The following is a 23,920-nucleotide window of genomic DNA, read 5'->3' on the forward strand; positions in this document are numbered from 1 at the left end:
TCGCAGCAGGCCCAAGATAGGCCAGTTCTTGTGCGCTCCTTCTCAAAGTTTGCTTTTCATGCAGTCAGGATGGCAGAGCGGGCGAAGACGCTGCACGGCACGAACGTGATTGGCTCTCACCTCCAACATTTCCAACATTTCCCTGGCTGTTCCTTGGGTAGCTGGCTCTCTTTGCTCCAGTCTCTTGGAGGGGGGGTCAAATCCCACCGCTGCCATTATAACCAGCTGGCTTTGCTCTCCACTCTAACTTTCTCATAGACTGTTCAGAAGAATTGCACACTCGTGGTAGTGTGGCCGAGCGGTCTAAGGCGCTGGATTTAGGCTCCAGTCTCTCTGGAGGCGTGGGTTCAAATCCCACCACTGCCATTATCTCCTCATACTCAGACCTCCTAAGCCAATTTGAGCGTCCTTACCTGCATGTGCTTCAGGTCTTGGAATTCTTACCTTGCACTTCCTTGAACAGATGAAATTTGGCCATGCTGTTTCCTTGACTTCCAGAGAAGTCTCTCCTTTTTCCTAGAACGCTGCTTTTGTGCTGAAAAAGTAAAGCTAGGCCAGTCAGTTCAACGGCCCGATGTCTGCAGCCGGAACCTTCTGATCACGTATAGCGTTGGTGGTATAGTGGTGAGCATAGCTGCCTTCCAAGCAGTTGACCCGGGTTCGATTCCCGGCCAACGCAAGCACCCTTTCTTTACACAAGTCTACATATTACATCCCAAGGGTCCCTATGCTTCCAATGCCGCTAACATGTCCGCTGCGCCTCTGTCCGGCAGTAATGGCAAGATGGGTAATTGGCAATCTAACGTGTTCTGGCATCGCGACTACTCTGTAGGTTCTCCCCAATGCAGTTGCTCGAGATTCTGCTCAGAGCCTTTGTGTATATCACGGTAGCGTGGCCGAGCGGTCTAAGGCGCTGGATTAAGGCTCCAGTCTCTTCGGAGGCGTAGGTTCAAATCCCACCGCTGCCATTATGACCAGCAATGAAAATACAGCTAACTTTGCCCCCCAATATAGCTTTCTCAACTACTGTTCAGAAGAATTCGATGCTTGTGGTAGGTCGAGCCGTCTCTATATCCGTATAGTGTTGGTGCTATAATGGTTATCGTAGCTGCCTTCTAACCAGACGCATGACAGAGTGAGCCTTTTCTATACAGAAGTCTCAATTCCCTGTTTCCTGTGTAATTCCATTCAAATTTTAAACTTGCATAACTTTTGACTGCTTGGAGATAGAAAGTCCATTCCAGCGCCAGCCGACTCATCTCACTGAGAGCATTCTGTAGAGTGACAGAGGGCAAGCAAATTTCGAAGCAGGCCCAAGATAGGCCAGTTCTTGTGCGCTCCTTCTCAAAGTTTGCTTTTCATGCAGTCAGGATGGCAGAGCGGGCGAAGACGCTGCACGGCACGAACGTGATTGGCTCTCACCTCCAACATTTCCAACATTTCCCTGGCTGTTCCTTGGGTAGCTGGCTCTCTTTGCTCCAGTCTCTTGGAGGGGGGGTCAAATCCCACCGCTGCCATTATAACCAGCTGGCTTTGCTCTCCACTCTAACTTTCTCATAGACTGTTCAGAAGAATTGCACACTCGTGGTAGTGTGGCCGAGCGGTCTAAGGCGCTGGATTTAGGCTCCAGTCTCTCTGGAGGCGTGGGTTCAAATCCCACCACTGCCATTATCTCCTCATACTCAGACCTCCTAAGCCAATTTGAGCGTCCTTACCTGCATGTGCTTCAGGTCTTGGAATTCTTACCTTGCACTTCCTTGAACAGATGAAATTTGGCCATGCTGTTTCCTTGACTTCCAGAGAAGTCTCTCCTTTTTCCTAGAACGCTGCTTTTGTGCTGAAAAAGTAAAGCTAGGCCAGTCAGTTCAACGGCCCGATGTCTACAGCCGGAACCTTCTGATCACGTATAGCGTTGGTGGTATAGTGGTGAGCATAGCTGCCTTCCAAGCAGTTGACCCGGGTTCGATTCCCGGCCAACGCAAGCACCCTTTCTTTACACAAGTCTACATATTACATCCCAAGGGTCCCTATGCTTCCAATGCCGCTAACATGTCCGCTGCGCCTCTGTCCGGCAGTAATGGCAAGATGGGTAATTGGCATTCTGACGTGTTCTGGCATCGCGACTACTCTGTAGGTTCTCCCCAATGCAGTTGCTCGAGATTCTGCTCAGAGCCTTTGTGTATATCACGGTAGCGTGGCCGAGCGGTCTAAGGCGCTGGATTAAGGCTCCAGTCTCTTCGGAGGCGTGGGTTCAAATCCCACCGCTGCCATTATGACCAGCAATGAAAAAACAGCTGACTTTGCCCCCCAATATAGCTTTCTCAACTACTGTTCAGAAGAATTCGATGCTTGTGGTAGGTCGAGCCGTCTCTATATCCGTATAGTGTTGGTGCTATAATGGTTATCGTAGCTGCCTTCTAACCAGACGCATGACAGAGTGAGCCTTTTCTATACAGAAGTCTCAATTCCCTGTTTCCTGTGTAATTCCATTCAAATTTTAAACTTGCATAACTTTTGACTGCTTGGAGATAGAAAGTCCATTCCAGCGCCAGCCGACTCATCTCACTGAGAGCATTCTGTAGATTGACAGAGGGCAAGCAAATTTCGCAGCAGGCCCAAGATAGGCCAGTTCTTGTGCGCTCCTTCTCAAAGTTTGCTTTTCATGCAGTCAGGATGGCAGAGCGGGCGAAGACGCTGCACGGCACGAACGTGATTGGCTCTCACCTCCAACATTTCCAACATTTCCCTGGCTGTTCCTTGGGTAGCTGGCTCTCTTTGCTCCAGTCTCTTGGAGGGGGGGTCAAATCCCACCGCTGCCATTATAACCAGCTGGCTTTGCTCTCCACTCTAACTTTCTCATAGACTGTTCAGAAGAATTGCACACTCGTGGTAGTGTGGCCTAGCGGTCTAAGGCGCTGGATTTAGGCTCCAGTCTCTCTGGAGGCGTGGGTTCAAATCCCACCACTGCCATTATCTCCTCATACTCAGACCTCCTAAGCCAATTTGAGCGTCCTTACCTGCATGTGCTTCAGGTCTTGGAATTCTTACCTTGCACTTCCTTGAACAGATGAAATTTGGCCATGCTGTTTCCTTGACTTCCAGAGAAGTCTCTCCTTTTTCCTAGAACGCTGCTTTTGTGCTGAAAAAGTAAAGCTAGGCCAGTCAGTTCAACGGCCCGATGTCTACAGCCGGAACCTTCTGATCACGTATAGCGTTGGTGGTATAGTGGTGAGCATAGCTGCCTTCCAAGCAGTTGACCCGGGTTCGATTCCCGGCCAACGCAAGCACCCTTTCTTTACACAAGTCTACATATTACATCCCAAGGGTCCCTATGCTTCCAATGCCGCTAACATGTCCGCTGCGCCTCTGTCCGGCAGTAATGGCAAGATGGGTAATTGGCATTCTGACGTGTTCTGGCATCGCGACTACTCTGTAGGTTCTCCCCAATGCAGTTGCTCGAGATTCTGCTCAGAGCCTTTGTGTATATCACGGTAGCGTGGCCGAGCGGTCTAAGGCGCTGGATTAAGGCTCCAGTCTCTTCGGAGGCGTGGGTTCAAATCCCACCGCTGCCATTATGACCAGCAATGAAAAAACAGCTGACTTTGCCCCCCAATATAGCTTTCTCAACTACTGTTCAGAAGAATTCGATGCTTGTGGTAGGTCGAGCCGTCTCTATATCCGTATAGTGTTGGTGCTATAATGGTTATCGTAGCTGCCTTCTAACCAGACGCATGACAGAGTGAGCCTTTTCTATACAGAAGTCTCAATTCCCTGTTTCCTGTGTAATTCCATTCAAATTTTAAACTTGCATAACTTTTGACTGCTTGGAGATAGAAAGTCCATTCCAGCGCCAGCCGACTCATCTCACTGACAGCATTCTGTAGAGTGACAGAGGGCAAGCAAATTTCGCAGCAGGCCCAAGATAGGCCAGTTCTTGTGCGCTCCTTCTCAAAGTTTGCTTTTCATGCAGTCAGGATGGCAGAGCGGGCGAAGACGCTGCACGGCACGAACGTGATTGGCTCTCACCTCCAACATTTCCAACATTTCCCTGGCTGTTCCTTGGGGAGCTGGCTCTCTTTGCTCCAGTCTCTTGGAGGGGGGGTCAAATCCCACCGCTGCCATTATAACCAGCTGGCTTTGCTCTCCACTCTAACTTTCTCATAGACTGTTCAGAAGAATTGCACACTCGTGGTAGTGTGGCCGAGCGGTCTAAGGCGCTGGATTTAGGCTCCAGTCTCTCTGGAGGCGTGGGTTCAAATCCCACCACTGCCATTATCTCCTCATACTCAGACCTCCTAAGCCAATTTGAGCGTCCTTACCTGCATGTGCTTCAGGTCTTGGAATTCTTACCTTGCACTTCCTTGAACAGATGAAATTTGGCCATGCTGTTTCCTTGACTTCCAGAGAAGTCTCTCCTTTTTCCTAGAACGCTGCTTTTGTGCTGAAAAAGTAAAGCTAGGCCAGTCAGTTCAACGGCCCGATGTCTACAGCCGGAACCTTCTGATCACGTATAGCGTTGGTGGTATAGTGGTGAGCATAGCTGCCTTCCAAGCAGTTGACCCGGGTTCGATTCCCGGCCAACGCAAGCACCCTTTCTTTACACAAGTCTACATATTACATCCCAAGGGTCCCTATGCTTCCAATGCCGCTAACATGTCCGCTGCGCCTCTGTCCGGCAGTAATGGCAAGATGGGTAATTGGCATTCTGACGTGTTCTGGCATCGCGACTACTCTGTAGGTTCTCCCCAATGCAGTTGCTCGAGATTCTGCTCAGAGCCTTTGTGTATATCACGGTAGCGTGGCCGAGCGGTCTAAGGCGCTGGATTAAGGCTCCAGTCTCTTCGGAGGCGTGGGTTCAAATCCCACCGCTGCCATTATGACCAGCAATGAAAATACAGCTGACTTTGCCCCCCAATATAGCTTTCTCAACTACTGTTCAGAAGAATTCGATGCTTGTGGTAGGTCGAGCCGTCTCTATATCCGTATAGTGTTGGTGCTATAATGGTTATCGTAGCTGCCTTCTAACCAGACGCATGACAGAGTGAGCCTTTTCTATACAGAAGTCTCAATTCCCTGTTTCCTGTGTAATTCCATTCAAATTTTAAACTTGCATAACTTTTGACTGCTTGGAGATAGAAAGTCCATTCCAGCGCCAGCCGACTCATCTCACTGAGAGCATTCTGTAGAGTGACAGAGGGCAAGCAAATTTCGCAGCAGGCCCAAGATAGGCCAGTTCTTGTGCGCTCCTTCTCAAAGTTTGCTTTTCATGCAGTCAGGATGGCAGAGCGGGCGAAGACGCTGCACGGCACGAACGTGATTGGCTCTCACCTCCAACATTTCCAACATTTCCCTGGCTGTTCCTTGGGTAGCTGGCTCTCTTTGCTCCAGTCTCTTGGAGGGGGGGTCAAATCCCACCGCTGCCATTAAAACCAGCTGGCTTTGCTCTCCACTCTAACTTTCTCATAGACTGTTCAGAAGAATTGCACACTCGTGGTAGTGTGGCCGAGCGGTCTAAGGCGCTGGATTTAGGCTCCAGTCTCTCTGGAGGCGTGGGTTCAAATCCCACCACTGCCATTATCTCCTCATACTCAGACCTCCTAAGCCAATTTGAGCGTCCTTACCTGCATGTGCTTCAGGTCTTGGAATTCTTACCTTGCACTTCCTTGAACAGATGAAATTTGGCCATGCTGTTTCCTTGACTTCCAGAGAAGTCTCTCCTTTTTCCTAGAACGCTGCTTTTGTGCTGAAAAAGTAAAGCTAGGCCAGTCAGTTCAACGGCCCGATGTCTACAGCCGGAACCTTCTGATCACGTATAGCGTTGGTGGTATAGTGGTGAGCATAGCTGCCTTCCAAGCAGTTGACCCGGGTTCGATTCCCGGCCAACGCAAGCACCCTTTCTTTACACAAGTCTACATATTACATCCCAAGGGTCCCTATGCTTCCAATGCCGCTAACATGTCCGCTGCGCCTCTGTCCGGCAGTAATGGCAAGATGGGTAATTGGCATTCTGACGTGTTCTGGCATCGCGACTACTCTGTAGGTTCTCCCCAATGCAGTTGCTCGAGATTCTGCTCAGAGCCTTTGTGTATATCACGGTAGCGTGGCCGAGCGGTCTAAGGCGCTGGATTAAGGCTCCAGTCTCTTCGGAGGCGTGGGTTCAAATCCCACCGCTGCCATTATGACCAGCAATGAAAAAACAGCTGACTTTGCCCCCCAATATAGCTTTCTCAACTACTGTTCAGAAGAATTCGATGCTTGTGGTAGGTCGAGCCGTCTCTATATCCGTATAGTGTTGGTGCTATAATGGTTATCGTAGCTGCCTTCTAACCAGACGCATGACAGAGTGAGCCTTTTCTATACAGAAGTCTCAATTCCCTGTTTCCTGTGTAATTCCATTCAAATTTTAAACTTGCATAACTTTTGACTGCTTGGAGATAGAAAGTCCATTCCAGCGCCAGCCGACTCATCTCACTGACAGCATTCTGTAGAGTGACAGAGGGCAAGCAAATTTCGCAGCAGGCCCAAGATAGGCCAGTTCTTGTGCGCTCCTTCTCAAAGTTTGCTTTTCATGCAGTCAGGATGGCAGAGCGGGCGAAGACGCTGCACGGCACGAACGTGATTGGCTCTCACCTCCAACATTTCCAACATTTCCCTGGCTGTTCCTTGGGGAGCTGGCTCTCTTTGCTCCAGTCTCTTGGAGGGGGGGTCAAATCCCACCGCTGCCATTATAACCAGCTGGCTTTGCTCTCCACTCTAACTTTCTCATAGACTGTTCAGAAGAATTGCACACTCGTGGTAGTGTGGCCGAGCGGTCTAAGGCGCTGGATTTAGGCTCCAGTCTCTCTGGAGGCGTGGGTTCAAATCCCACCACTGCCATTATCTCCTCATACTCAGACCTCCTAAGCCAATTTGAGCGTCCTTACCTGCATGTGCTTCAGGTCTTGGAATTCTTACCTTGCACTTCCTTGAACAGATGAAATTTGGCCATGCTGTTTCCTTGACTTCCAGAGAAGTCTCTCCTTTTTCCTAGAACGCTGCTTTTGTGCTGAAAAAGTAAAGCTAGGCCAGTCAGTTCAACGGCCCGATGTCTACAGCCGGAACCTTCTGATCACGTATAGCGTTGGTGGTATAGTGGTGAGCATAGCTGCCTTCCAAGCAGTTGACCCGGGTTCGATTCCCGGCCAACGCAAGCACCCTTTCTTTACACAAGTCTACATATTACATCCCAAGGGTCCCTATGCTTCCAATGCCGCTAACATGTCCGCTGCGCCTCTGTCCGGCAGTAATGGCAAGATGGGTAATTGGCATTCTGACGTGTTCTGGCATCGCGACTACTCTGTAGGTTCTCCCCAATGCAGTTGCTCGAGATTCTGCTCAGAGCCTTTGTGTATATCACGGTAGCGTGGCCGAGCGGTCTAAGGCGCTGGATTAAGGCTCCAGTCTCTTCGGAGGCGTGGGTTCAAATCCCACCGCTGCCATTATGACCAGCAATGAAAATACAGCTGACTTTGCCCCCCAATATAGCTTTCTCAACTACTGTTCAGAAGAATTCGATGCTTGTGGTAAGTCGAGCCGTCTCTATATCCGTATAGTGTTGGTGCTATAATGGTTATCGTAGCTGCCTTCTAACCAGACGCATGACAGAGTGAGCCTTTTCTATACAGAAGTCTCAATTCCCTGTTTCCTGTGTAATTCCATTCAAATTTTAAACTTGCATAACTTTTGACTGCTTGGAGATAGAAAGTCCATTCCAGCGCCAGCCGACTCATCTCACTGAGAGCATTCTGTAGAGTGACAGAGGGCAAGCAAATTTCGCAGCAGGCCCAAGATAGGCCAGTTCTTGTGCGCTCCTTCTCAAAGTTTGCTTTTCATGCAGTCAGGATGGCAGAGCGGGCGAAGACGCTGCACGGCACGAACGTGATTGGCTCTCACCTCCAACATTTCCAACATTTCCCTGGCTGTTCCTTGGGTAGCTGGCTCTCTTTGCTCCAGTCTCTTGGAGGGGGGGTCAAATCCCACCGCTGCCATTAAAACCAGCTGGCTTTGCTCTCCACTCTAACTTTCTCATAGACTGTTCAGAAGAATTGCACACTCGTGGTAGTGTGGCCGAGCGGTCTAAGGCGCTAGATTTAGGCTCCAGTCTCTCTGGAGGCGTGGGTTCAAATCCCACCACTGCCATTATCTCCTCATACTCAGACCTCCTAAGCCAATTTGAGCGTCCTTACTTGGAGATAGAAAGTCCATTCCAGCGCCAGCCGACTCTTACCTGCATGTGCTTCAGGTCTTGGAATTCTTACCTTGCACTTCCTTGAACAGATGAAATTTGGCCATGCTGTTTCCTTGACTTCCAGAGAAGTCTCTCCTTTTTCCTAGAACGCTGCTTTTGTGCTGAAAAAGTAAAGCTAGGCCAGTCAGTTCAACGGCCCGATGTCTACAGCCGGAACCTTCTGATCACGTATAGCGTTGGTGGTATAGTGGTGAGCATAGCTGCCTTCCAAGCAGTTGACCCGGGTTCGATTCCCGGCCAACGCAAGCACCCTTTCTTTACACAAGTCTACATATTACATCCCAAGGGTCCCTATGCTTCCAATGCCGCTAACATGTCCGCTGCGCCTCTGTCCGGCAGTAATGGCAAGATGGGTAATTGGCATTCTGACGTGTTCTGGCATCGCGACTACTCTGTAGGTTCTCCCCAATGCAGTTGCTCGAGATTCTGCTCAGAGCCTTTGTGTATATCACGGTAGCGTGGCCGAGCGGTCTAAGGCGCTGGATTAAGGCTCCAGTCTCTTCGGAGGCGTGGGTTCAAATCCCACCGCTGCCATTATGACCAGCAATGAAAAAACAGCTGACTTTGCCCCCCAATATAGCTTTCTCAACTACTGTTCAGAAGAATTCGATGCTTGTGGTAGGTCGAGCCGTCTCTATATCCGTATAGTGTTGGTGCTATAATGGTTATCGTAGCTGCCTTCTAACCAGACGCATGACAGAGTGAGCCTTTTCTATACAGAAGTCTCAATTCCCTGTTTCCTGTGTAATTCCATTCAAATTTTAAACTTGCATAACTTTTGACTGCTTGGAGATAGAAAGTCCATTCCAGCGCCAGCCGACTCATCTCACTGAGAGCATTCTGTAGAGTGACAGAGGGCAAGCAAATTTCGCAGCAGGCCCAAGATAGGCCAGTTCTTGTGCGCTCCTTCTCAAAGTTTGCTTTTCATGCAGTCAGGATGGCAGAGCGGGCGAAGACGCTGCACGGCACGAACGTGATTGGCTCTCACCTCCAACATTTCCAACATTTCCCTGGCTGTTCCTTGGGTAGCTGGCTCTCTTTGCTCCAGTCTCTTGGAGGGGGGGTCAAATCCCAACGCTGCCATTAAAACCAGCTGGCTTTGCTCTCCACTCTAACTTTCTCATAGACTGTTCAGAAGAATTGCACACTCGTGGTAGTGTGGCCGAGCGGTCTAAGGCGCTGGATTTAGGCTCCAGTCTCTCTGGAGGCGTGGGTTCAAATCCCACCACTGCCATTATCTCCTCATACTCAGACCTCCTAAGCCAATTTGAGCGTCCTTACCTGCATGTGCTTCAGGTCTTGGAATTCTTACCTTGCACTTCCTTGAACAGATGAAATTTGGCCATGCTGTTTCCTTGACTTCCAGAGAAGTCTCTCCTTTTTCCTAGAACGCTGCTTTTGTGCTGAAAAAGTAAAGCTAGGCCAGTCAGTTCAACGGCCCGATGTCTACAGCCGGAACCTTCTGATCACGTATAGCGTTGTTGGTATAGTGGTGAGCATAGCTGCCTTCCAAGCAGTTGACCCGGGTTCGATTCCCGGCCAACGCAAGCACCCTTTCTTTACACAAGTCTACATATTACATCCCAAGGGTCCCTATGCTTCCAATGCCGCTAACATGTCCGCTGCGCCTCTGTCCGGCAGTAATGGCAAGATGGGTAATTGGCATTCTGACGTGTTCTGGCATCGCGACTACTCTGTAGGTTCTCCCCAATGCAGTTGCTCGAGATTCTGCTCAGAGCCTTTGTGTATATCACGGTAGCGTGGCCGAGCGGTCTAAGGCGCTGGATTAAGGCTCCAGTCTCTTCGGAGGCGTGGGTTCAAATCCCACCGCTGCCATTATGACCAGCAATGAAAAAACAGCTGACTTTGCCCCCCAATATAGCTTTCTCAACTACTGTTCAGAAGAATTCGATGCTTGTGGTAGGTCGAGCCGTCTCTATATCCGTATAGTGTTGGTGCTATAATGGTTATCGTAGCTGCCTTCTAACCAGACGCATGACAGAGTGAGCCTTTTCTATACAGAAGTCTCAATTCCCTGTTTCCTGTGTAATTCCATTCAAATTTTAAACTTGCATAACTTTTGACTGCTTGGAGATAGAAAGTCCATTCCAGCGCCAGCCGACTCATCTCACTGAGAGCATTCTGTAGAGTGACAGAGGGCAAGCAAATTTCGCAGCAGGCCCAAGATAGGCCAGTTCTTGTGCGCTCCTTCTCAAAGTTTGCTTTTCATGCAGTCAGGATGGCAGAGCGGGCGAAGACGCTGCACGGCACGAACGTGATTGGCTCTCACCTCCAACATTTCCAACATTTCCCTGGCTGTTCCTTGGGTAGCTGGCTCTCTTTGCTCCAGTCTCTTGGAGGGGGGGTCAAATCCCACCGCTGCCATTAAAACCAGCTGGCTTTGCTCTCCACTCTAACTTTCTCATAGACTGTTCAGAAGAATTGCACACTCGTGGTAGTGTGGCCGAGCGGTCTAAGGCGCTGGATTTAGGCTCCAGTCTCTCTGGAGGCGTGGGTTCAAATCCCACCACTGCCATTATCTCCTCATACTCAGACCTCCTAAGCCAATTTGAGCGTCCTTACCTGCATGTGCTTCAGGTCTTGGAATTCTTACCTTGCACTTCCTTGAACAGATGAAATTTGGCCATGCTGTTTCCTTGACTTCCAGAGAAGTCTCTCCTTTTTCCTAGAACGCTGCTTTTGTGCTGAAAAACTAAAGCTAGGCCAGTCAGTTCAACGGCCCGATGTCTACAGCCGGAACCTTCTGATCACGTATAGCGTTGGTGGTATAGTGGTGAGCATAGCTGCCTTCCAAGCAGTTGACCCGGGTTCGATTCCCGGCCAACGCAAGCACCCTTTCTTTACACAAGTCTACATATTACATCCCAAGGGTCCCTATGCTTCCAATGCCGCTAACATGTCCGCTGCGCCTCTGTCCGGCAGTAATGGCAAGATGGGTAATTGGCAATCTAACGTGTTCTGGCATCGCGACTACTCTGTAGGTTCTCCCCAATGCAGTTGCTCGAGATTCTGCTCAGAGCCTTTGTGTATATCACGGTAGCGTGGCCGAGCGGTCTAAGGCGCTGGATTAAGGCTCCAGTCTCTTCGGAGGCGTAGGTTCAAATCCCACCGCTGCCATTATGACCAGCAATGAAAATACAGCTAACTTTGCCCCCCAATATAGCTTTCTCAACTACTGTTCAGAAGAATTCGATGCTTGTGGTAGGTCGAGCCGTCTCTATATCCGTATAGTGTTGGTGCTATAATGGTTATCGTAGCTGCCTTCTAACCAGACGCATGACAGAGTGAGCCTTTTCTATACAGAAGTCTCAATTCCCTGTTTCCTGTGTAATTCCATTCAAATTTTAAACTTGCATAACTTTTGACTGCTTGGAGATAGAAAGTCCATTCCAGCGCCAGCCGACTCATCTCACTGAGAGCATTCTGTAGAGTGACAGAGGGCAAGCAAATTTCGCAGCAGGCCCAAGATAGGCCAGTTCTTGTGCGCTCCTTCTCAAAGTTTGCTTTTCATGCAGTCAGGATGGCAGAGCGGGCGAAGACGCTGCACGGCACGAACGTGATTGGCTCTCACCTCCAACATTTCCAACATTTCCCTGGCTGTTCCTTGGGTAGCTGGCTCTCTTTGCTCCAGTCTCTTGGAGGGGGGGTCAAATCCCACCGCTGCCATTATAACCAGCTGGCTTTGCTCTCCACTCTAACTTTCTCATAGACTGTTCAGAAGAATTGCACACTCGTGGTAGTGTGGCCGAGCGGTCTAAGGCGCTGGATTTAGGCTCCAGTCTCTCTGGAGGCGTGGGTTCAAATCCCACCACTTCCATTATCTCCTCATACTCAGACCTCCTAAGCCAATTTGAGCGTCCTTACCTGCATGTGCTTCAGGTCTTGGAATTCTTACCTTGCACTTCCTTGAACAGATGAAATTTGGCCATGCTGTTTCCTTGACTTCCAGAGAAGTCTCTCCTTTTTCCTAGAACGCTGCTTTTGTGCTGAAAAAGTAAAGCTAGGCCAGTCAGTTCAACGGCCCGATGTCTACAGCCGGAACCTTCTGATCACGTATAGCGTTGGTGGTATAGTGGTGAGCATAGCTGCCTTCCAAGCAGTTGACCCGGGTTCGATTCCCGGCCAATGCAAGCACCCTTTCTTTACACAAGTCTACATATTACATCCCAAGGGTCCCTATGCTTCCAATGCCGCTAACATGTCCGCTGCGCCTCTGTCCGGCAGTAATGGCAAGATGGGTAATTGGCATTCTGACGTGTTCTGGCATCGCGACTACTCTGTAGGTTCTCCCCAATGCAGTTGCTCGAGATTCTGCTCAGAGCCTTTGTGTATATCACGGTACCGTGGCCGAGCGGTCTAAGGCGCTGGATTAAGGCTCCAGTCTCTTCGGAGGCGTGGGTTCAAATCCCACCGCTGCCATTATGACCAGCAATGAAAATACAGCTGACTTTGCCCCCCAATATAGCTTTCTCAACTACTGTTCAGAAGAATTCTGTAGAAGGATTCCCCTGTTAACTTTTTTGGAAGATTATTAGAGGATTAATCCCACTCCAAGTATCGTCCTATTTACTAAACAGGAATTATGACATTTCTTCTCTATTGGATTTGTTTAATCCTCCTATACAGCCTATACCTTAATACCTTAATACCTTTCGGCCTCTGGTAATATCTCTAATTAAACATATGATGAAGAGGAGTACAATGGGGCCTGGGACCGTGGTCTGCCCGTGTTAAAACTAAGAATATAAAGTTGCTCTTCCCGAGTGCACAGGAAAGGGGCCCCTTCTGCTTACCCTGAAGGTGTTGCTCGGTCCTTCCTGTAGCAGTCGCAGCAAATGTGCTGGATGGAGAAGTGAGCCTTTTAGAAGAAGTAGTTCTCTCTCGAAGTTGAAGTGTTAAAAGTAGGTTTAGTTTATTTGTAAAAAGGTAACAATGGTTACAGATAAAAAGTATAAAAGTTAGTAAGGATTACTTGTAAAGAGTAAAATAAAGAAGTAGCTATATAAAAGTATATTGCTTAAATGTGCAGTAAGAATCTCAAAGCATATGTCTATGAATTCAGTCCGAACGAACCTATGCGAGGCTTTCCTCCAGATATATATAGCAAAAGCATCGTGATCTTTTACGTCACTGTCATTTCATACATTTTTATTGTCTTATTTGGGCATCTGTTTGCTTATTGGCTTTCTTAACATACAACATAACATAATCACATGTTTTGTTCACTGCGTGTCATAACACATCCTGTCATTGCCATTTATGGTCTACATCCTGTTTTGGCCATTTATGGTCTATGTCCTGTTTGGTATGGGCCTCTTCCTCTGCGTGGGTAGGGATGTTCTCTATAGCGATGGCTCGTTGCAAAACTTGATACACAAACGTCAGCATATCTCCGCTCAGCTCGGCCAGTGGTTTCTTGCATGCTGCGCAATCGTTCGACACCCTCCCTCGCTGCTTGCGGAAACCTGGGTGTCCTGCTGGACACCTGCAGAGATGGGAAGGTCATAGGATCTGGTTGATATGGCACACACGGTCTTGGTCCCTGAATGCGTCTCCGCCCTCGGTTTTTCACTTCTGGATCCAACACGTCTCTGGGATAGTGATCCACGGAAATTTTCTCTTCATAAAACAGTTCCATGTGTCTTTGGGTACCATCATCGTTGACTTTTACACTCACTATCTCTAACCAAGAGTAGCTAGTCCCCTCACGCACCTCCCATGCATACAGGTGCACTGGCTCCCCTACCATTGGTAACGGATTCGGGATCAGGGTTCCACTGCGGACCCATACCAGGCGGGAGCGGTGTTTGAGTAGGTTGAGCGCTGTCTGTGTCATCACTCTTTTCGAGGGGGTTGATTGGTGTTTGGTCTGAAATTTAACATAATCTATGTGGATCCAGGCCAATGGGGCAGGATTCCCTGAATATCTATCCGATCTCATGTACGGGGTGTTGAGTTTCACGCATGGTTTGTCAGGGGCCACGTCACGGGTCCAATATTCGGTTACCCAGACCATCCCTAACTGGCATTCCTTCCCTGCGCAGGTGGGGCACTTGCTCCTAAGACATCCTGCACATCCTCCTTTCAGTTTCCCTTCCTCATCTGCTTCTCTGTGTTTTGGGTCTTGACAATGATCACAATATCTGCACTGCCCCTTGTAAGGGCAGGCCCAGTAGAACGGATTTCCCGTTTTGGTGAGTTGTTTTCTGCACCTATGGGTGTACATATCTGCAAACATAAAATACTCGTCTGATACCTGTGATTCCTGCGGGTCATTTCTTTCTTCCGCACTGGAGGCCTCGGCATTGGTTGCCTGTGTACCTTCTGTTTCAGTGAGCATTTGACCCAGTGGGCCCGTAATGATTTCTGGTGATTGCCCTTGGGCTTGCGCTTCGGGTTCTACCATGTTCTCGGTTGTGTCTGAATTTGTACAATGTGTACAGTTTTGTGGCTGATCAGCCTGGGTGGTTTCTTGAATCATTAGTTCTTCTGCTTCTTCAAGCTCTGGATTTTCTGTTTCAACTGCCACTAATTCTGGTTCTTCGATCATTGGCATTACTTTCTCTGTTTCCACAGCCACTATTTCTGGTTCTTCGATCATTGGCATTAATTTCTCTGTTTTCACAGCCACTATTTCTGGTTCTGGCACCGTCAGTAGTGACATTTCAGGCAATGTGCCTATTTCTGCATCTATTTGTCTAACAAATTCCTTTATCAGTTTTTTCACATGGTTTTCTTCGTCTTCATATTCGTTGTCTGATACACTTAATAGCAATACTTGATCCTCTGGGCTCGGTAATGTGTCAATTGATAGTGATACTTTATCCTCTGGGCTCGGCAATGTGCCAGGCAATGTGTCAATTGAGCGTTTTTCTAGTGTGAACCTTTGAGGCAATGTGCCAGGTTTTCTTTCTAATGGGAACCTTGCAGGCAATGTGCCAGACTTTCTTTCCAGAGCCCTTTCAAATAGTTCAGTCAATTTCGTTATCTCCTCTCCCTCGGATTCTCCCATCTCTTCTGGGGTTCTCTTCTGGGGTAGGGGTTTCTCAGTTGTCTCCTGCTCTCCCTCTCTGGGGACCTGCTTAAAGAGTTTTGAACAAGTTTGAGCAAGCATTGATTCACAGGTTCTAGGGGTTCATTATTTCTGACCATTTTGGTTACTTCATATTCAATTGTCTTCGTGCATGTTTGGTATTCTCCCTGTCCAATTACGTTCGTCTTCTCTCCTTTTCTGGTAATGACCAGAGTGTGATATCCTTCAGTTTTCCATTTCTGCCTTTGTTCTGGAGTTTTAAATACTACTTCCAAAGCTGGCCCGATTGCTTCTGAAGTCTCTTCGTCCTGCTAGATAGGATGTGTACCCAATTATTATCTTATCTCCGTGGTATGGAACTAACACCATTAACAAGAAGGTGCTTACCATGACAAATGTTAACTGCATACCTAACCGCATAAAGTATTTGAACAGTCTGGGGTGTCTCTTTATACTTTTTTCTGTGAACCAGCCTAGTATGCTCATAATGATGAGCAGGGTAATTCCGTCAATAATTATGAACCATTCCCCGATTTTCGGGAGGTGTTGTTTTAGTATCTGTATTACCATCATTTCTACTAACATTATTGTCCCTCCAGATGCGACCATATTGTTAAACAATTTCTTCCCTGGCTCAACTCCAGTCTGAACTAGCATCAGTGGTAACATGATGAGAGGAGTTACCGTATTGTCAAATAGTAGTTGTTTCACTGTACCCAGTATCAGATATATTGAAATTTTAACTGCAGTTTTGTATGCTGACACTTCCTTTAAATTCAATGATAAACATGCTAATAGTAACAACTGCCCTATGATCTGCTTTGCTGTTTGCCAGTCCTGCATACCATAATAAATTGGCGTATCTACCTGTTCAGTGTTGTACCAGTCCGGAGTGCGAGTGCTGTTAGAGCTTGAGGACTGGCTTCCCGGTTCGGTGGGTGCGTATGTCTCATCAGTTATAACCTCAAAGTCATACTTAGTAGTATTCTCCATGGTTAGGTTCAAGCTTTTTCTACTTTGTGTTAAACGAGAGTAAGTTCTTCTTTCTTAGCTTTGTGTTAAACGAGAGTTGTTCCCCTTTCTTAGCTTCGTGTTTAAACGAGAGTTGTTCCCCTTTCTTAGCTTCGTGTTTAAACGAGAGTAGTGGTTCTTCTGCCCTGAGTCTTGAAGAGTGAAGACTGAGGGGATGTGGGTGTCCTTTATACTACGCTGTCTGCCATTAGTTCCTCTTTTTCACTTCCTGAGTGCCTTATTTGGCCTGGTTGTGTCTTCTGGGCTCCTGATTGGTTGTTTTTACAATGATGCCTCATCTTGGCTCCCCAGGCTAGTACCGTGAGTAATAGCCCTACAAGGAGAACTGTGAATATCACCTTTAACACCAATGCTCCTGCTCTCATCATGGGTTCCCACACATTGTCCCTCACTGTCTCATATGCCACTACTGCAGCCTCTTTTACCTTTACTCCTGCATACGTTACTGAGGCCCCTAGCATTATTCCGAAGGCTATCATCTGATTTTTCAAGCTTGGTCCTTTGTTTTGAGAGTTCCACGTGAGGCTGTAGCATTGATTCATGTTTCTTTTATTAGGGTTTCTATGGTAAAATTTGGGGAGAATTTCTGTGCCTTCTCGAAATTGGTTTAGATTTCCCGTGATTGACTTGGGTCCTACTAGGGTGGTTACCCAACCGGGCAGGTCCCTGGGGCGGAAGGCACCTGGGAATGGGTAGCTTCCACATCCCCAGTATATCTTTCCTAGCTTCACCCGCCATTGCCAGGCCCGAGGGCTGAGGTCTAGAATCATGTTTGTGTTGCACTCCTCTAGTGATTTTAACTCTAATTCTCCTGTAGACATATCTACTCGGGAGAAGAGATTTGCACACTGGGTTTTGTTGGGCCACGTCAGAGTGTGTTGTCTCGCATATTGACGTTCTTCTTCTGGTCCATTTTTCTCTTTGTCTACTCCAATCCCCGCTTCTTTATGTATCTGTTTGTATATTTCTTCCGAGTCTCGGAATTGTAAGTCATGTCCTTTGACTCGCCTGGTTAGCAGGAGCTGTTCTTCTAACTGTACTCCCGCTTTGTAGTATTTTTCTATGCTGAACCCGAGTGCTTGATCAGCTATCTGTTGCCCATCGGGAACCATTCTCCAGCCTATCTTATAATGTACAGGCGCCACTGACCTAAGGTATCTTCGGCCCGGCCCTTTTGGGTCACATGGGCCTTGGCCCTTGCCTCCACAGCTGGTGATTCCTCGGTTCTCGTATTGTCTTGCGTGCCATGTGGCTACCGGTGCGTTTTCTGGCAACGCGCTCACTAGTCTATAGACTAGTTCCTCCCCTACCTTTTCTACTAAAACCGGGGGAATCTGTATTTTGTTTGGCCCTTCTATTTGGGTCATCCAAGATATCCATTGCCTTGTGAAGAACACTGTGAGTATATGTTCCATCAGGCTCTCTTTGTATATTATATGGCAGGCTTTAAAGGCTTTTAGCCTGCTTGTGTCTTCGGTGAGCACGGTGTATGCCAGGTGTCCTTTATTTACTACTTGTAGTACGTGGCGTTGCCACCGTGGGATGTCCGTGTCGTTATAGTAGGGAGGTTTTTGTTCCCAGTCATCTAAATGTTTTGGTACGTGGAACCCTGTTATATTAATACCTCCCCAGGGCCAGGTACTATTTTGGTTTGTTAAGCACTGAACCATTTCTTGTTCCCATTGTGGGTATTTCTTTTCCATCCATTTTTGCACTGTCTGATTATTGAAGTTGGGAAGCCACATGAACCATTCAGTTCTTATGTTGGAGAGCGTGGTATTGTGTAAGGGTATATTCGGACCCCAATCCCATTCTGGGTACTTGGCTGTTCCGTTACTATCCACTTGGATTGGAGTGGTCATCAGGGTCCATGCGAATGCGCTACCTATCTTAACATTTCTTGCCCCGTACCCGCCTCTCACTTGAGTTTGGCGGGGTTCAAATAAGGCTTTTGGAGTTTCACAGATTTTTATCTCCACTGTTTCGTTGGGATGGGGTTTCTTATCATCTACCTCCGGGGAGTATCTTCCCTCATGCCTTTTCTGGAGGTTGGATAGTTCCAGAGTGGTTCCGTTCAGTGTCGCGTGTCCTTTGAATATATTGTATATTGTAGGCCCATCCATGTCATACCCTGGAAAGTATTCCGCGGCTTTGTCTGCTCCGTGTTTCCATATCACATTATTAGTGTAACTTAGCTCTGTTGTCAGGGTAACATTTGAGCCTTCCTTCAAGGCCCCTTTTGGGCATTTGTTTTCTTCTTCTTTGCCATAGGGATCTTCATAGTGTTCCCAGGTGGGGCTTAGTTCTTCCATTATTTCTCTTAAGGATATTTTTCCCCTGGAGTATACAGTTTCTGCCTCCCACTTTGATTGATCTTCTATTTCCGTTGAGAGAGTTAATTCCCATGTTTGTTCTATCTCTATAGCCCCCCTTAACTGAGTGCAATTGCTGTAGATATATGTATCTGGTCCCTTTGAGAGGGCCGTTAAAGGGTCATAGGTGGTTTGTCTCACCTTTCCTTCTGCGCATTGTATGGTCTGATTTTCCTTGGTGATTTTTGTAACTTCTGCTTCTATCTGGTTTCCCTCCTGTTCCCATACTCTGGTGATTTTCACCTCCCATTTGTGGAGTACGGAACCTAATGTTTCTGACACACTCATCCAATCTGGATCCCCGTTATGGCAGATATTGTCCTGTCTTGTGATGTCTAAACAACCGGTGGTGGTTCCATTTGGTTTACACCACGAGTCTTCCCCTACTAATTTCGCTAAACACCAGTCCCACATGGTTGCACAATGTGTGCTATTTCTTTTTCCCTCCTCAGCGGGGCATGTTGTTTCTCTGGACCGATTGGTCATGACCTTTTGTTGTGCTGTGAATGGCTGGCCATTACATCCTTGAAGTATACCATGATCGGGAATTATTAGAGATTTGTTCTCTCTTTTAACTACTGGGCTGTTATAGCTGGTAATTACCAGGCTTTTTTCTAAATAGTGTATTCTTACTTCGGACAACTGGGTGAGCATGATTACCATGATCAGGGACGTCATGGTTAGCAGGACTCCCAATATTACTAATCCCATTGTGGTTTTTCCTGGTGTTTTCCTTTTCTTGGTCTCTTTGCCTTTTGGCTTTCTTCCAATACTTGGGTATCCCTTATTGGGTTGGGCTTTGGAGGTACCCAAGTTCGGGCCTTTAGCCTGCCATTGTGGCTTTTGTTTTGGCCGTCGGTGTTTACCTGCGGCTCTTCCTCTATCCCAATGGGGACGTGATCCAGCATGGTGGAGCGGAGGTTCCTCCATTGCTCCCCCAGATATTGGACACTTGGTATGTAAGTTCCCTGGGAAGCAAGAAGATAACACGTAAATCCAGTGCATTTTGCTAGAGTCCTACACCCTCCCTCGGATCCCATGACTAGCTCGGGGACCCCTTTTAGCTCTCTGCTGGGTTTCAAAGCTTTTGGGAAATCTTTTGGATCTCCGGTGTTCCAGTACTTTTCCAAGCCTAATCCTGTCCACTGTTTGTAGTACTTTGTTCGTACTATTTGTATTTCTATTCTCTTATAGGGGTTCTGACGGGGATTTGCCCCTGTCCCTTCCTGATTGTTGGTTATTTCTTTTCCGACTAGGAACATTGATGCTTGTTGAGTCACTTCCAAACGTGAGGTCTTATCTCGGTACAAAGTTCCTGACGTGATCCAGTCGTAGATGTCTTCGGGGATATCTTCTGATGAGGCTATTTCGGCCTCCATTGCGTTTTTCCATTGCTTGGCCCACCCGCCATCTTGCTGCAGGGCTTTTTCTGTTCTTTCGTGTAAGCCGGCCATTTCCCTTCCTCCTCCCAAGAATATGTCGTTCGGATGGGGGGTCTGGTCTGGTTTCACTCGGAACCACCCTGGTCCTTCATCTGGGCTTGTGTACATCCGAGCGTCTGGTGCAAATATCCTCGTGTGGGTCCTAAGATCTGCCCAGGCTTCCTGAATGGCTTTCTGGGTGACCACGGCGTACCCCTTGTACATTTCTCTGATCAGTTGGTTGACCTCCTCGGGGGAGAATTCCATTCCGTTTTGCACGGTCATGCTGGTAGCCTGTCTGACCACTGGGTTGGCTATTGCGTTCATGCAGGACACTAATTGATAGGTATTTGCATAACAGCAATTTCTCGGTCTCCCTACGTGGTCGATTCTGGCCACATTATACCATCCTGCTTCTATTATGTAACAGGTATTGCACCATGTTAATTTTGCTGCCCCTTGTAATTCTACCCCTTCTGTGTAAACGCCTGTTCTAACCGTGCCTGGCTCATTCCTTATGGTGGGTTTTTCCCTTCTTTTTCCCAACCATATGGGGTCGAACACTTTTCTCCCACAGAAGCAACATTCTCCAGGTATGTATCTTCGCCACTTTAATGGTTCCGCTGTTGGTCCATGTCTTTCTCGGACCCCCAACCAGACTATTGCCTGAGGAGGTCCTGCTTTTCTTTGTTCTTCGAGCCCAGAGTAGGGTGGATCTCTTCCTCCGTTTTCTGGTTCGGTTTTTGCTAATTCAGGGGCAGAGATTGAGACCGCCATCTGTCCCCGGGAGAGCAAATTTCCTATATCCGTCATCTGTGAACATTTAAAACACAACACAGGTCAGGTCCCTACCCCCTCTCCTCATCATCATATATCATCCTATATATTCGGGAAATACTTGTTTGGGATGTACTGTCCATTCCTGGTTTTCTACCCGGATCTGGACAGTGTTCCCTGTTCGGCTAAGTAATTCACACTCGTGTATTTTGCCTTCCCTTACCACATGGGCTTTCCCTTTTAGTTTTTCTTTACTTCCCTTACTCCCTGGTTTCTTACTTCGCAGTAAAGGGAGCGTTAGATATTTGTTCAATTTTGATAGTTGCACCGGGAGATCCCATTGTTTGCCTAAATTAGTTCGGATGTATTCTTTCGCTTTTTTAACGGCTCTTTCCGCTATTCCATTAGTGTTGGCTGTGTATGGCACCGAGTATTCCCAGGTTATTCCCTTTTCCATTGCCCACTGTTGGGTTAGGGTTCCCGAGTAACTGGTGGCGTTATCGGACCTAATGATTCGAGTTTCCGGTGTCACCAGGGCCTCTAGGGCCAGCGTGACCGCTCGAGAAGATAAGGTGTTCAGAGGGGCCACTTTGGCTTTGCTAGTGTTATTGCACACCACTATAATAAACCACTTATTATGTTGACCCTTATCGGCTGGTTGTCCGATGTCCGTAGATAATGCGGTCCATTCCTCCTCTCCTTTTCCAATCCTTTGTTCTGGATAGGTCAATAAGGGGAGTCCTTTTCCTGTGATCATACATGCCGTACAATTCTGCTTTATTTTTCTAATTTTCTCCCTTGACCCTTTGATCGAGAGTTTCCAATCTTTTAGTAATCCTTTTATCCTTTCCTGGCCTATGTGGCCGTATTCCTCATGTATGTATTGTAACCAGTCCTCAATCTCTATTTCTTGATACAAACCCTCCCTCCATTGCTTAGGAATAAAGGGTGTTGTAATCCTCCTGGTAGACACATATTCGTCTACTTCTGCGTTACCGGCCTGATCCGAGTTGGTAACTGGTTGGTGAGATCTTACATGTCTGGTTTGTACCGTGACTTGTTTCATAAGTTGGGATACTAGTAACCATAGATGTTTATGTTTCATATTCTGTCCCCTACTATTGGTGAAATCTTGTTGTGCCCACCCTCTCAGGTCTTCGTTAATTCCTAGGTACACGTATTCGGAATCCATTACTATTCCTATGTGTTTTATCTTGGTTTGTATTGCGTCCACCATGGCCTCGGTGACCGCTTGTAACTCTGCTGTTTGTACCGAGTCTAGTATTTCTCCTTTTTTCCGTTTCATTGTGGTTCCTTGCACTTTCTTTATGTATCCCCACCTCGCGTGGTATTCAGACTTACAGTCTTTGTTTGATCCATCCGTATAGTATACAATAATGGGCCAATCCAGTGGTTTTGCTTCAATTATTTTTCGTTTCTCAGGTTGTGCATCTTTTGTGAACACTCTTATTGTGTCATCTTGCATCATTAAGTTCCACTTTCCCCACCTGGAAGATTGCGCAATATGAGTGTCTTGTGTGTTCTTATTTGCTTCCTTAATGGCTGGGTCATTTGTTTTTACCCATATCTCTTCTTCCCCTGCCATCATTCGGATGTAGGGTAGGAATTTGTGAATCACTGTGAGGGCTTTTTCTACCTCTGTGAATTTTTCCTCAGGGCCCTTCCAGGCCATTGATTTCACCGCTACTAACTGTTTGGGCTTGCTGTTATACAGCCATAGGGTTGAGCCCCCTTGCGTGTGTTCGTAATAGACTTCCAATGGGGTTTCGTTCCTAGGGGCCAGTTTTACTTGTACTGATCGAGCATACTCTATCAGGTCCCCGGCCATTTTCTGTTCCTTTTCCGTTAATTCTCTATCATTGGTCTTAATTTTTCGTTGTCCGGGTACCTTAGTTCTGAGTCCTGCTTTTAGTTGGTGCAACGGTCTCGCGCGTTCCGCATAGTGTGTCATGAATCCTGCTATGAATTCTAATTTTCCTAATACTTGTTCCAAGGCAATCACGGTTTTCGGAATCTGGACTTTCTCCAAGTATTCCTTCGTTACCTCTTTGTATCCATCATTCAATTCGAAACCCAGATATTTACATTTGTTGGTGAGGAATTCACATTTTTTCAGGCCTATGACCAATCCGGCCGCCGCCACTTTTTCTATTACTTGTTCCAGGATTTCCAGGTTTTTCTCCGGAGTATCGCTAGATATAAGTATGTCGTCAATGTAGATTAAACAATCAATATCTGCCAATAGGTCATTCATCCTGTCTTGGAATACATTTGGTGCATTGCGAAATCCTTGTGGAAGTCTTGTCCAAACAAATGATTTGCCTTTTATTTGAAAGCACGTTTTTTCCATGGATTCTTCATCTAGTGGTATTGACCAGAATCCGTTTTTTAAATCTAAGGTAGTTAACCATTTTCCTATTTTCATCCTGCCAAGAGTTTTCTGTGCGTTAATGAGCTGTGCTTCATCTTTCCTGGTTTTTAAATTCAAATTTCTCAAATCGTGTGCAATCCTTATAGATCCATCCGGTTTTTCCACCGGTCGGAGTGGCATCATACATGGTGGGACCGCAATGGGTTTTATGATCCCTTCTTTTTCTAAATCCTGTATGATTTCCCATAGTTGTCCCTCCACTTTTCCTCCGGGCGTATAGTACACATTTCGGTCGACTCCGGGCATGTTTGCCGGTATATGGTATGGTTCTCCTATCACCATTTTCCCAGCATGGTGGGCATGTTCTGCATACTTCCCTTTCGAGAGTACAGCTCTCAATCGGTCCTGATATTCTTTTGGTACCTTAGCCACCTTTTGATCAATCAATGTTTGATTTTCAATTCTCCTAATTTTCATCATTCTTGATAGGTCATTTATTCCTAACAGGTTTTCTGGGCCTACAAAATATCTCAGCCCGCTCCTATCTTCATATATCTTTTGCGTGCACAAGGTTCCATCTGCCAT

The sequence above is a fragment of the Sprattus sprattus genome, assembly GCF_963457725.1.
Source record: "Sprattus sprattus genome assembly, chromosome: 1".
In the NCBI taxonomy this organism is placed as follows: Eukaryota; Metazoa; Chordata; class Actinopteri; order Clupeiformes; family Clupeidae; genus Sprattus; species Sprattus sprattus.